The sequence below is a fragment of the Cynocephalus volans genome, chromosome 5 (genome assembly GCF_027409185.1).
Source record: "Cynocephalus volans isolate mCynVol1 chromosome 5, mCynVol1.pri, whole genome shotgun sequence".
In the NCBI taxonomy this organism is placed as follows: domain Eukaryota; kingdom Metazoa; phylum Chordata; class Mammalia; order Dermoptera; family Cynocephalidae; genus Cynocephalus; species Cynocephalus volans.
This window is the reverse complement of record NC_084464.1, coordinates 143705348-143719007: the sequence shown is the minus strand read 5'-3', so window position 1 is coordinate 143719007 and position 13660 is coordinate 143705348. Positions and strand designations below refer to the sequence as shown.

Below are 13660 nucleotides of genomic sequence, written 5' to 3'. Positions count from 1 at the left end.
CCTAGTATCAATAATATAAAACACTCTCACCCATCAAAGCAGCAATATTTACCCACGTTTAACAGCTTTTTGAAATAAGTTGGCAGTTCAAGCAGAATTTCCATGTTTTTATAAAGGTGGTTCTGATAATTTCCTTGCTTTGCAAGGCAAAATAATGTTCTCTATGTCCATATTTTTTCCAGTGAAGTGAAAAACTTTCATTTTTAGTAGCATGTACATTTGCCAAAATAGGGAACATTTTACCCTTATACACAAGATTTTGTGGCTAGAAAGATTCTCTTTCTACTATATAATTTGCAGAAAAGAGGAGGAAAGTAGAAGCACTTAATGGCTATACAATCTATCGAGGATCTTGATCTCAAATTAAAAGCTTCTTTCAGGTTGAAGTAATTAATTTTATAGCACCATTAATGGAATGCTGACAAGTTGGATTTAGTGACAAATGGAAAATAGTGAAATATTAGCCATGGCCTGTCAGCTACCATGATCATTATTTACATAAATTAAGCAGAAGTTTTATTCTATGATGGTTATTTTTAATATAAGTTATTCTGCTTAAAATGCCATTTCTGCTCTCTGGTGACTAAAATCAATACTAGACCTTTTCAACAATGGAGGTGACTCCCTAGCAGTATGACTGAGAAGTGGAAAAAAGACCCACTCCGGACCAAAACTATGCCTTCCCCCAGCCTGAATTTCTTGATATTCAAATATTTCCTCATTTTGAAAAAAATTTAAAGACAAACCACAAATTGGAGAGAAATTGCAACTTATGGCAGATAATGGGTTATGATACTTAATATGTATTTTTAAAAACTACCCAAAAAAACCACTTGCCCAAAGACAATGAAAAGGTAATTAATATAAGAAGAAATATAAATGACAGAGAACATAAAAGTAGCTAATATGCTTATTGTATGCCTGTTATTTTCTAGGCACCATCTTAAGTCTTCATACAGACTCCAGGAAGTAGACACTGACATTATCAAGGTATGAACATAGGGAGATTAAGGAATTTATCCAAGCTGCCAGAAAGTGAACATCAGGCTCCTGAATAGCACCACTTAACCACTATGCTAAACTATCTCTAGCAAATGTATAAAAGTATAGTCATAAAGGACTTCACTATTAAACAAAGGAATAGAAATTAAACTTCTCAGATTGTTTTGTTTTGGTTTGTTTTTTGCCCACCAAGTTAGCAGGAATTTTTTAACAAATAATAATTTTTTTAAATGGGTAAGAATTCTGGGAACTCTCAAAAAATGCTGATAGGAGGGTAAATTGACAGAACCCTTCTGGTGGACAGCTTAGCAATATGTAAAGAAAGTTTTTCAAGTGTGCATTTGTTTTGACCTATGTACATTTATTTTAAAGGTATGTGCAAAGGTGTGTGACGCTCACAGCTGTAAATATTTTCATCACCACATTGTTTTTACAGAGATTCAGAAATAATTTAAATGCACAATAATGAAGTACTGGCTGCGACATCAATCACAGAGTTTAGAAGGCTATCTAATATCTAATATCTAATCTCTCTTAGGTAGAAAAAGTAGGTAAAGAGAAAAAAAATATGGGGCATTACACCACACACATATTCTGAAACAAAGACTTGAATAATACATCAAAATGTTAATAGGAGTTTTCTTGGAGTTGTGAAATTATAGATGGTTTTAATTACTTCCTTGAGCTTTTCTGTATTTTCCAAAAATTTTATATATGTTGATTTCATAATTAAAACCCCACAACACTATAAATCGTGTTTGTTCAAAGTCTAACTTCTTAGCTCCTTCTTTAAGGTGCATGCATTACAGTCAGGTTAACACCTTATGCTACCTGGGGAAAGTACATTAGCGAGCGAGCATGGAGCTGAGTCGTACCCATCTGCTTAAATTAGTGCCCAACGTATTCTACTATGCAACAGGTGGATGAAATGAAATGGATTAACTTCGATGAATGAAGCTAGAATAGGTGAGAGGTGCCTTCCTTGCGTGTTGGCCAAGCCTTATGAGGCCCTACAATGGAAGGTAATGAGTGATTAAGGGACAGTGCCACACACCAGGACATGAGGGATCTGTTTGTAGGTATGCCACTAGTCCTAGACAGATCTATGTTCTATATTCCTCTCTTAATGCCAGAAAAAGCTATTTGGGGAAATCATTGCAGTCACAATGTGAACAGCAAAGGCCAATTTAACCATATAGAAAGTGGTCTTGGAAGATGTTTGGGGATAGTCATTCCTTCTCAAGACCTAACAACCATAAAGTTACAGGTCCTAAATCAGGTGACAGCCTAAGCTCATTTGAAGGCCTAAGTCCATAATCTGGTAAAGAGAGAGAAAAAAGGGTACAGGAAAAGTAAAGATTCTCTATAGAGGTGTAGACAAGAAGGAGGCCTTCCTTCACCATGCCCTTCTGTCCATCTTTCCTGATCCAGCCCAGCCCCAAATAAGTGGGTCCCACTGACCTAGCAAGTCTTCTAGGTCTCCTAGTTACGAGAGAGCAATCATTAGGAAAACTACAACATAAAGTCAACTAAAGAGGTTGCTATTTCTAAGAATATCTCCAAAAAGTTTAAAAATGTATCTCTTGCTGAAGTTATGCCAAAATATGAATATATAAGTGGGCCCAAAAAGACAATCAAAATAAGTTACACACGCAGTAGCTTGATTCTGCACAATGAGATCCTTAAAAGGGAATATGGTAAATGAGAAAGAAAAATCAATTCCATTAACCTTTCTGTTTCACTGTGATAAATGATAATGTAATAAATTTTGGAAAATTGTATTCATGAAGTTGTGAAAATAAGTTTTGCTTTGATTCACATGGAGGTGAAGAATTCAAAAGAAAATTTACAACCAACTACCAGAATCTGCTTCTGCTTTCTAATTTTCTTTTGAGGCATGCATATAATCTGTCCTGAAAACTAGATCCAACAGGGAAGGAAAGGAAAACTAGATCCGACAGGGAAGGAAGGAAGGCTTAAGCCTTCTCTCATTGAGCAATAAAATTTTACGCTAGAGAAAACAAAAGAACAAAGAAGTGACGGAAGCTCCGTGGCTCTCAGTGTTTGGGAGGCCATAGGATCATCTGGAGAGCTTCAAACATTACAGATGCCTGGGCCCCTAGAGTTTCTGATTAAGTAGGTCTAGAATGACCTCTAGGATGATCAGTAGTTCTAGGATGATTTGCTCCCAAATTCGTGACCCATTCCATAGATATGGTGACAGTTTTCAGTCATGAATATCACGCAGTTCTGGAGAGTTTATAGTATCCAAGGTGGGGGCAGCCTCGATGAGCAAACAATTAATAGGGAAGGAAAGGGTAGCTACTGGCTTCTCTCCTCACTAGAGAGCTGGTGGCTTTCATATGCGCTGCCTTCTGCCTCCTCAGGATGGAGGCTTGAAAAGAAATCAAGGTCAACTGAGAACTCACTCTCAGTCAAGTATAGCATGAAAACAGTCTATGAAGCCCAAACAGTAAAGAATGCAAAAATGTCATGCTTTATCCCAACCTCTTCATCTTAGGATGGACAACTATGCTTGTTTCAGGCACTGACCAAAGGGGAGTATGAACAGTATTGAAGACTGAGCTTTTCTATTATGAGACACACCCGGGTACATGAATAAATTCTCTCACAGCATTCACAGTGAACCATGAGGAACGGCAACCCTCTATTAGCTAAATAGGCTGGCCACTGGGACCTAGACCTTACTGGGGAGAGCCTAATGTATTTAGCACATAAAATCTTGAAATTTTCTGTCACGACAGGAAGAAAAGATTCAGAAAGTAGGTGTCTACCTGCCTCAAAAGATCAATGAGTGGGGTGATAAATACATGAATAACCGACATGCTGGATGCTACAAATAACGACCATGGAAATCATTGCTCCTTACTTGCCTCTAAGGGAACCATTTATAAACACAATATACAGTCATATTCCTGATCATAAAGGAGAGGCTGTGTGCCTACTTACTCTAAGGGGAACAAGAAAAAAAAAATGTTCACACACTGTTATGGGCTGAATCGTGTTCCCCATACATGCTTCCCTTCGCCCCCCAAATTCATATGTGAAAGCTCCATCTCAGAATGTGACTGTATTTGGAGATAAGATCGTTACATTAAAATGAGGCCTTTAGGGTGGGCCCTAATCCAATAGGACTGGTGTCCTTATAAGAAGAGAAAATTTGGACACAGACGTGCAATCAGAGGAAGGACCACGTGAAGACACAGAGAGAAGGAGACCAGTTGCGAGCCAAGGAGACAGGCCTCAGAAGAAACCAAGCTTGCCTTGATCTCAGACTTTTAGATTCTAGAATTGTGGGAAAATAAATTTCTGCTGTTTAAGCCACCCAGTCCGTGGTACTTTGCTATGGCAACCCTAGCAAACTAATATATACATTAAAGAAATTATACCTAATACAAAGAAACGTCAGACATAGGAATACACATTGCAGGCAGAAAAAGGCACAAATGAAATCGAGTGAGGCTAACTATGGAGATCAGCTTGTAGATTACAGGAGGGACACAAATCCAAAAGCATGCAAGGGCCTTCCTTCTTGTATTTATGACAAAGAAATACTTTAGATTTCATTCTGCTTTAATGTAAGTTCAGAAAGTTTAGCATTTTTGTTTCAATTGGAGCTAAAGTACACACTTACTCACACTCAGGCTTTTCTTATGGTATCTAATCTAAAAGAGCTGACAGACTCCACTTTTTAACCACTCTTCTTATTTGATACACCCTGACACTTTCACTTTTCACTTCCCTCAATTGGAATTTTCTGCTAACCTGTGAACAGAAGAAGGCAGTCAATAAACAGCCAAATATGCTTTCAGATGCGCTCTGTAGAAATCCACTAGAAATCAAAGCAGCTACTCCTGTACAGATTACATACATTCTTCTCTACAGCTAATATTTATTAAGCATTTGTAATGTGCCAAACACAGTACTAAGTAATGTGCAGATACTCATTTATCCCTATGATGTATTATCATCATCCCCAGTTTACAGGTGAGAAAACTTGAGACCTGAGTTTAAGCAATTTGCCTAGTCACACAGTTAATAAATGTGGATCTGAGATATGAATCCCCAAAGTGTGACTTGAGAGCCCATCTGTAATCTGCAAAACTACTCTAGCTTCTTTGTCCCAAACCTCCTGAAAAAGGTTTCCAAAATCTTTAGTATTATATGGAACTTATCCCCTAATTGAAGTTTTATATTTGGAACAATTACCAGCATCTAGGAACCCAGATCTGAATTGACACATGAAAAAATTTTCACCATTGAAACGCCTACTCTCTTTCCCATGTAAATTTCTTCATATCAGAGTTTCCCCATACTGTAACGTTGCAGTTGTTGGAACCCTCAATCAGGCAGTAAGTCGCCACAAATTTCCAGAAGTCCACAAAATTATTAACTCTGTGAAATTACAAAACACAGATACTTGGAGATACTTGTGAGTTTTACTGTGAGGTGCACAGAAACAATAAAAGGAAATGGTAGAACTTTTACAGGAGAAAGTAAAGAGAGGAGCACTTGAGGGTCAAGGTTCAAGTCATCTGTACCAGTTTTTCTACTCTTATCTATGTTAGTATTTGCAAACTAAAACAGTTGTTGCCACACTTATATCTGATTTGGCTTTGGCTCTGGGATGTGAAGCAAACTTTTGGCTGGAAAATACAGAATAGATCTTTACAGAAAAAAAAATAATGGGAGATAAATTCTGAGCCCAGTTTGGAAATGTACATACCTTTAATTAATGCCTTTTTAGTCATAACTACCCCATGGAGTACCTTTAAAAGGAGAAATCAATGGAGTTTCCCGAATCATGGATGGCCTTTTCTTTTCCAACTCCTAATACCAGGTAAGAAAAATCCCACAGAATTTTTACATTCCTTTTCCTGTTCCCATTTCTCTTAAACAATGTCCTTCAAGCCACTTATTGTAATCTTGTTGCCTGGTTATGCCTCTTAAATTCCCCAAGGAAGAAACAACTTATTAAATTTGGCTGCCATTTTTCACATGAGGTGCAGAAATATCTGAGTTATTTAACATCATTAATGAAAGAGGTTTTTCCATGTAGTGACTTTTACAATAACTGGTTTCTTCCTTCAAATGTCAAAAATATTCACTCATTTTTGTTGGAAATCCTCTTCTAAAATGCATTGACACACTTCATAGCTTCCTTAAAGACAGGACATTTGACACAATTTATTGATGACTCAGGTGGTCATTACCAACATCTTTGAACTGTATGGTGATGTAGCTCTGTTTGCTTTAAAACATTTCTCTTTCCTTGGGGTTAAAATGTCAAACTCTACCTCAGTTACCTCCACATACGACCACTGACAGTCTTCCCACTCTCCCTACAGACTGCGGTTGGGCTAACAAATGAGATAAGCAAGCATTGAATAATGGTAAGCTAAATATGGTCAGCAGTCCTCCAAAATCAACTCTGCTACATAAAGCAAGCAAGGGAAAACCAATGTCAGGGACAAACTGAGTGTCCACTGTGAGCCAGTCATTGTGCTGGGCAATGGATATATAAGCCACCAAAAATCTTCACATTACCCTTGTGAGGAGGCTAGCATAATTTTCAGTTTGCTAATAACTGGGTCCAGCAAAGTTAAGTTCTTTATCCAAATCACCTAGTGAGTAAGTGAGAAAAGGCTGGGATTTAAATTCATATCTGTCCAGGTCCTCTGTCCGTGCCCTTTCCACTCAATCCTGCATAGACGCTGTGGGAAGAGGTGAGGGGGTGTGGTGTTACTGTTGTTGAGATGAAACACACTTCCCGCCCTGACGTTTCTTGCCCTGTAGGCACCTCTCTCCACCTCCTCTTGCCATGGGGCATAGAGTCGTTTATCTGGTTGGTGAATCTGGAAGGAGAAATTGTGGCAGCCCAGACTCTTCTCTCCTTCTCTTGGAAGTGGGTTACCACGGAGAACCTGTGGTCTCTTCTGCTCTGTTCCTGGATGGGGATGGCAGAGATGAGCTCTGGCAGTACTACCAGGGAGGGTAAGTCCATCTAATTCTGGGTTTAGAGTCATAAAGCACAGTTCTCCACAGATGTAAGTCACATCCCTCCAACCTTGTATTTATTAGTAACAAAGGTGGCCTCTGACAACTTTTTCTTTTTTATTTCTCAATTGGCATGGAAATCAGGTGGGTAAGGGGCAGCTACTCATCATGTTCCCTTCTCAATCAATCCAATAGCCATGTTAAGTAAAATCAAAGAAGGTGGGAGCAGAAAAAGACTGCAATAATGATCTTGCACAATGCCTTAATTTTAAAGATGAAGAAGGAGAAATTCATTTTATTTAAGTAATCTACAAATAATAATGGAAACAGAATTATTAGTAAAGGAGAAAAATTCTTATGGAATAGACATTTATAGCAATACAATTTAACATTTGTAAAGCATTTTCATGAGTGTGGCATATATTAGGACTTCAATAAATGTAGCTATCAATTTTACTATTTTAGTACCAGATAATATCTGAACTATGAAAGCAGTGAATTGTTAGATTTTTAGGGGGTTGGGGGATTGGCTAGTACAGGGATCCAAGCCCCTGACCTTGTGTTATAACACCACCAAGTGAGTGGTGGACTCTAACCAAGTAAGGTAACCAGCGAGCCCAGAATTGTTAGATTATTTCTGTGATATTATAACCATCAATTCACACCCTACTTTCTTGACCCAACCTCCTAAGTCACCCATTCTTTCCCCCCACATTTATACATAGTCTTTGTGAAAGGCTACTTTTTTTTTTTTTTTAACTACACATTCTTTGCAGCTACTCTGATCAAGAGGTACAGACTATTTGTCAACTCCTGAAATTTGGATGCAGCCATGAGACTGGGACTTGCCTTGGCCAATGAGACACTGGTAAAATGATGCAAAGCAGAAGTTTGAAAAGCCCTTGCGCAAAAGGGCTTGCAACTGGGAACCCCAATGCAACTATATGAAGAAGCCTGGGCTGGCCTGCAGGAGGATGAGGCCCAGCTGTCTCAGTAATCCAAGCTGAGCACAGCCCCCGGCTCACCCACTAAATGAGCAAACATGAACCCACAAGAGATCAATGGAAGACTGCTCAGCCAATCAACAAAACCATGAGGGATACTGAATCATTGTTTTTTAAATCACTAAGATGGGTAGCAGTTTCTTACACAGCAAACGCTAACCAATACAGAAATTGGTAACTAGAAGTGGCACGCTGCCATATCAAAAACCTAAAATATTCAGCATTGGCTTTGGGCCCAGAGAGCAGATGAAAAGCAGCAAGGAAACTATTAACAAAAACTGGGCTGGTGGCATGCAGACTGTTAGGGGATGCTGAAAAAGTGGCGAGAAAACTGTTCCCACAGTCAGGGGAAAGGCAACCCATGTTGTGTAGTAGCAAAACCACTGGTAATACTGATGCCTGCGGCAGCATGAAAAATTGAAAATGTACATAATGAATTTTGGATCTAGCTGCAAGAATCTTCAGACAGAATGTTGAAAGGGTTAACTGAAGGATTCTAGCTACATATAAGGTTCTGCAAGAGAGAGATGAGCTAGAAATTGAATTGTCTAATTATAAGCATTATTTAGAGAAAATAAAGAGGAGCTGGAACTCACAAGATTGGAAAATAAAACCTTTTTTACCTCTCCAGTCTCTTCAACTGGAAGAAAACATTCTCGAAGTAAGAAATGGCCTCAGAGTAAAGACCTTTTTTTTTTTTTTTGACCGGTAAGGGGATCGCATCCCTCAGCTCAGCGTCATCCACACCACGCTCAGCCAGTGAGCGCACCCGCCATCCCTATATGGGATCCGAACCCGCGGCCTCGGCGCTACCAGCGCCACACTCTCCCGAGTTAGCCACAGGGCCAGCCCAAGACCTTTTTAAAATTTAATGTGGTACCTAGTAGACCTTCTCAGCTAGACAAAAGGGGCTCTAAGACTCTTAAAAGTGTGGTCTCATCTCCTAGCACTCAGCCCCAAAGTAGATAGAGGTATGACCTGAAAACAGTTGTAGATGCAAGTTGTAGGGGCATGGAGCCTAGTCGAATTCTTAGGAAACCCACAAAGTTTTAAGATACTTTTACTGACAAACACAAAAGTCTGGCCTAAAAGAAACAGGGGTCTTTCAAAGCAAAAGAGGCCTGTGGGTCCCAAACTTTCTATGAGCAGGAGCCAGGCCAAGGAAGCTATTTAGAAGCAAAAATAAGCCATCTCTTTCAGAGGGTAGAGCCAAGAGCTTGGAGAATTAGAAACCAGTGAGCCACTTCCTCGGAGCAGAACAGGGTCCTAATCCAGAAACACTGCCTGTCCCAGGAGGAGGGGCACCCAGCAACATGCACCTGATAGAGATGCTATGGACCAGTGGTTGTTATTTGTATCCTGTTTGTGGCTTTTCTTTTAATGGAATGTCTATTTTGGTTATCTTCTCCCTATTTTATCATTACGTATCTGTTGGGCGTGGAGGGGGGAGACAGCTTGTCTTTTCAGCTCATTGTCTCAGAATCAAGAGGATTGCATCTGAAGAGTTTCATCTGCATCTAGATCTGATGCCAGTCAGGGATAAGAGGCATTAGCGGCTAATGGCATAACCAGAGGAGACCTTTGGGAATCCTAGGATGGGGGTGAGCATATTTTTCTTGCAGAAGAAATGTAATTTTTGCCAAGGTGACTATACTTGCTTACAAAAAAATGGCCACAAATTTTTAGCAGTATCTCCCATCAAGAAGTGGTATTGATTTCTCTGTCCTTTGAATCTGCTTTGACTGAGAGGACAGGAGAAAACACGGCATGAGCAGAGGCTTGAATAATGCCAGCACATTGGGGCTTGCCCTCTCTTACTTCTGGGAACACTGAAAGTACCATGTGAGGAAGCAGGCACTAGCCTCCTGGAGGATGAGGACCACATGGAGAGAGAGGCCAACCCCCAGCTGGCCCTCCATGACAGCTGCATGGCCGAGCCCAGGTGAGACCAGTGGAAGAACTACCCAGTGCTTACTATCTGCCAGGTACTGTCACATGGATTATCTCATTTAATCCTCACAATCATGAGAAATAAATTATTTGGGGGTGGGTGGTTATACTGACAAAGCTAACTGATACACCCCTCTTGGGGTTTCTCTGTGCCACTTTTGTGTATCCTTCTTTAAAGAGGAACTAGGAGGCTGACATGAATCATGGATAATCCATCATTTTTGGAAAGTAAATTCTCATGCATTTAAAACAAAATCTATTGCTACAACTTTATTTTATTTATTTATTTATTTAGGGGCTGGCCAGTACAGGGATCCAAACCCTTGACCTTAGTGTTACAAGGCTGTGCTCTAGCAAACTGAGCTAACCGGCTAACCTGATAAAATTTTAAAATGCAAACATAAACAGCATGTACCAAATAACAGTCACGACGTATGTCACCTATTCAATGATCATGGCTTAAATTATATACCTTGGCTCAATATACATTAACTCAATATACATTTATGATATTCTATTCATATTGTATGTAAAAACTCATATAAAGAATACACATAAGAAAAAAAGTACATGTTCCTTAGGATATCTGAGGACAACCCTTCCTTTCCTTTTGAGAGTTGTGGTCATAATCATGGTGAGGAGGGGGAAAAAAAGAAGCTAAAATAAGATAATCGCACACACAAGCAGCCTCCAAAAAAGGCTCTGCACAAGCTGTTTGCTAATGCTGTATGTTAAGCAAGAGTTCTCCAGCAGTGGGGTGAGGACAGCACAGAGATACTTGGCAGTTTTAACCTTGGCTGAGTCTCAGTCTCATAAGAGGTTTGGAGAACTCGAAAAGCCAGTTTCAAACTGGAGGTGGATAATTTTAAGTGTGTCACAAGTCTGTCATTCAGATAACCAAAATGAAGAGTACTAGGTAGGCACAGTGTGACTTGCCACACAACACAACTCTGCCACCATGTCCCAAACCTTCCTTTGTCATCAGACTGGATAAGAGACATTTCTTGCCACCATACTAAAAAGAACAAAATTTATGGGATGTGAAGTAGGCTTCTAAGGCATGTCAGAAGTTGATTGTGGCCTTACTAACGCTTCAGAATATTAAGAGCAATGTTTTCAGAGCTATAGGATCTGCTTAAAGTTCCACATGTACTCAGGGAAGCAAGCATGTGAGAGTGGGAAGAGGTCAGCCTGGGGAGACAGATGGAGACATATTCAGACCCCACCCCTGCCACTACCAGGCCTTGCCTGGGCTTCCTCTCTGGTTTCGGGGGTCCTAGCAGTGAGAGAGGCCAGTTCTCACGATGAGTGCAATTTCTATCAGAAAAGTGCTTTTCAAGCCTCTGTTATGTCACATTTCTTTGTAAGCCACCTTGTCTATACCTGGTCCTCATCATGTATAAATACCTATGTCATAGGATGGTGAAGAGGCTTAAATGAGGTAATCCATGAAAAGTTTAGATTAGTACCCGGCAGAGAGTAAACCCTCTCTATATGCTACCTGTTATCATCTATTCAAATGATTTTAACCCACTCATATAACTAATGTAGATTCAGTAACTATTCATACAAACAGTGCACTTGCACTATAAGAGTTTATTTCGCATCTCATCTGTGATCACAGGGGAACAATACAGGTGGAGTATGCTTTACCTGAAATGCTTGGGACCAGAAGTTTATCAAATTTCAGATTTTTTCAGATTTTAGAATACCTGTATACACATAATAAGATATATTAGGGATGGAACCATAGTCTAAACACAACATTCACTTATGTTTCATATGTACCTTATACACATCGCCTGAAGGTAGTTTTGTACAATGTTTTCAATAATTTTGTGCATGAAACAAAGTCTGTATGCACTGAACCATCAGAAAGCAAAGGTGTCACTATCTCAGCCACCTATGTGGACAATCTGTGGTTGTCTGGCATCACCATTGCTCCTGACTCTGAATATATGTGCTACAAGTAAGTATTTTCTAACAATTATTCGCACATGAGTTCTTAACAGAAAAAAAATATGACATACCTTTAATACAGTGAAAAATGTTCCATTCAGGGTAAGTAAGCAGCACGGTAGCATCATCAGAACTCCTGCGTCAGCTGCTACACACAGCACCAACAGGCTTTCAGTCTCCCCCCATGATGCTGTGTTTTCATTAAAAGGTTACTGTACATTGTATGTTATATTTTTAAGTGAGGAGAAACATCAGAAGCAGTTGAGGGACCGGGAGTGGGTCCTCTAGGTATGAGGAGGCATTCTGCTGGATGGCTTATTAAAATGTTTCCTCTGGGGTCATCTGCCTCATTATCAATGGTTTTTGTCTTAGAAGTCTCTCTTTGATTTTATAAAGTGACATGATTTCTTGTTCTGTTATGAATCACGCTGCTCTAGTCCTTCAATAAGCTCATCACACATTTCCACTGTGTTGTCTACAGGCACTTTGTCTGTAGTGTTAACAAGGTCATCTCCATCGTCACTGTTAGCACGATCACCTTGATTTAGAACCATTGCAGCTATTTCACCATCATCAGTCAATGAATGAACAACTGGACCCTCACTACTGATGCTAAAAACTTCTTCAATATCTACTTGTTCCAGCTTACTGGCAGACTCTGAAAGCATATGTTTTGCATATGTAAGGAGCTCAAACATCATTTTATTATCACTTGACAGAGGGAATCCTTCAAAGTCACCACCTTATTTTTCACCATCACTGAACACAGTCCTAGCCAGAGGTTGTGCATGCACAACTGCACCTTTAATCACTGTGTTCCAAGCATTGGTAACACCACCTATATGGCATCCTTCATGCTAGACTCCTTTCAAAAACCTTCCACACCCAGGCCTCTGTCATTGCTGCTAGCATGCTGTTCAAATTGGTCTAGGGATACCCTGTTCACCTGGCTGAATTAATAAAATCACATTTGGGGGAAAGTACATGGCAAAAACATTATTTTTTATGAGAATTTCAGCTGGAGAATGAGCAGAACAGTTGTCACGGAATAACAAAATCTTGCAGTCATCATTCAGTCCAGCTTCCCTGTAATGAGCATGAGCTGCTTGTACAAAATGTTTGTGAAACCAACCAGAAAAGATGTCTTTGGTGATCCATGCCTTTTTGTCAGCATAATAATGGACTGGTGTGAAATTCACTCCTTGAAAGCAATGAGGACACAAGCTTTTGCCTATCACAGCAAGTTTACATTCAGGCATGCCTGCTGCATTAGCACATCCCAGCACAGTTATTCTATCCTTGGCATCCTTAACTTTTATAGGGGCTGTCTACTCAGTTGTAGTCACAGTCTTTCTGGGGCAACAATGCCAAAACAGTGATGTTTCATCTGCATTATGGACTTATTCTGGAACAGGTTTTCATCAGCAAAGGCCTTGGCAAACTCTCAATGAGTTTATTCAATACTTCATGATCAACAGATTCTTTATCACTGCAAATATTTAAAATTTTAATGTCCTGTCTTTTCTTAAGTTTCTGTAAGCAGCCTGTTGGATATTCATGGTTCCTTTCAATTTTCAGTTCATCATGAGAGACCTCTGCTTGTTTCATGATCAGCATACCATTCAGTGGTATGTGTTCACTGTGAGGCTGACAGATTCTTACCTTCAACACATGATTGAGATCTTCATTTTTAGCTTTATGCAGTGTTTTTCTATTTTCCATGAACT

The 13660-nt window shown here is 39.6% G+C and overlaps 1 protein-coding gene across 1 annotated transcript in view; it reads right to left on the bottom strand.

The window, feature by feature from the left end:
- Positions 1 to 13660, bottom strand: part of STX11 (syntaxin 11) — a 41231-nt gene that overhangs the window by 2309 nt on the left and 25262 nt on the right. The window lies entirely within an intron of this gene.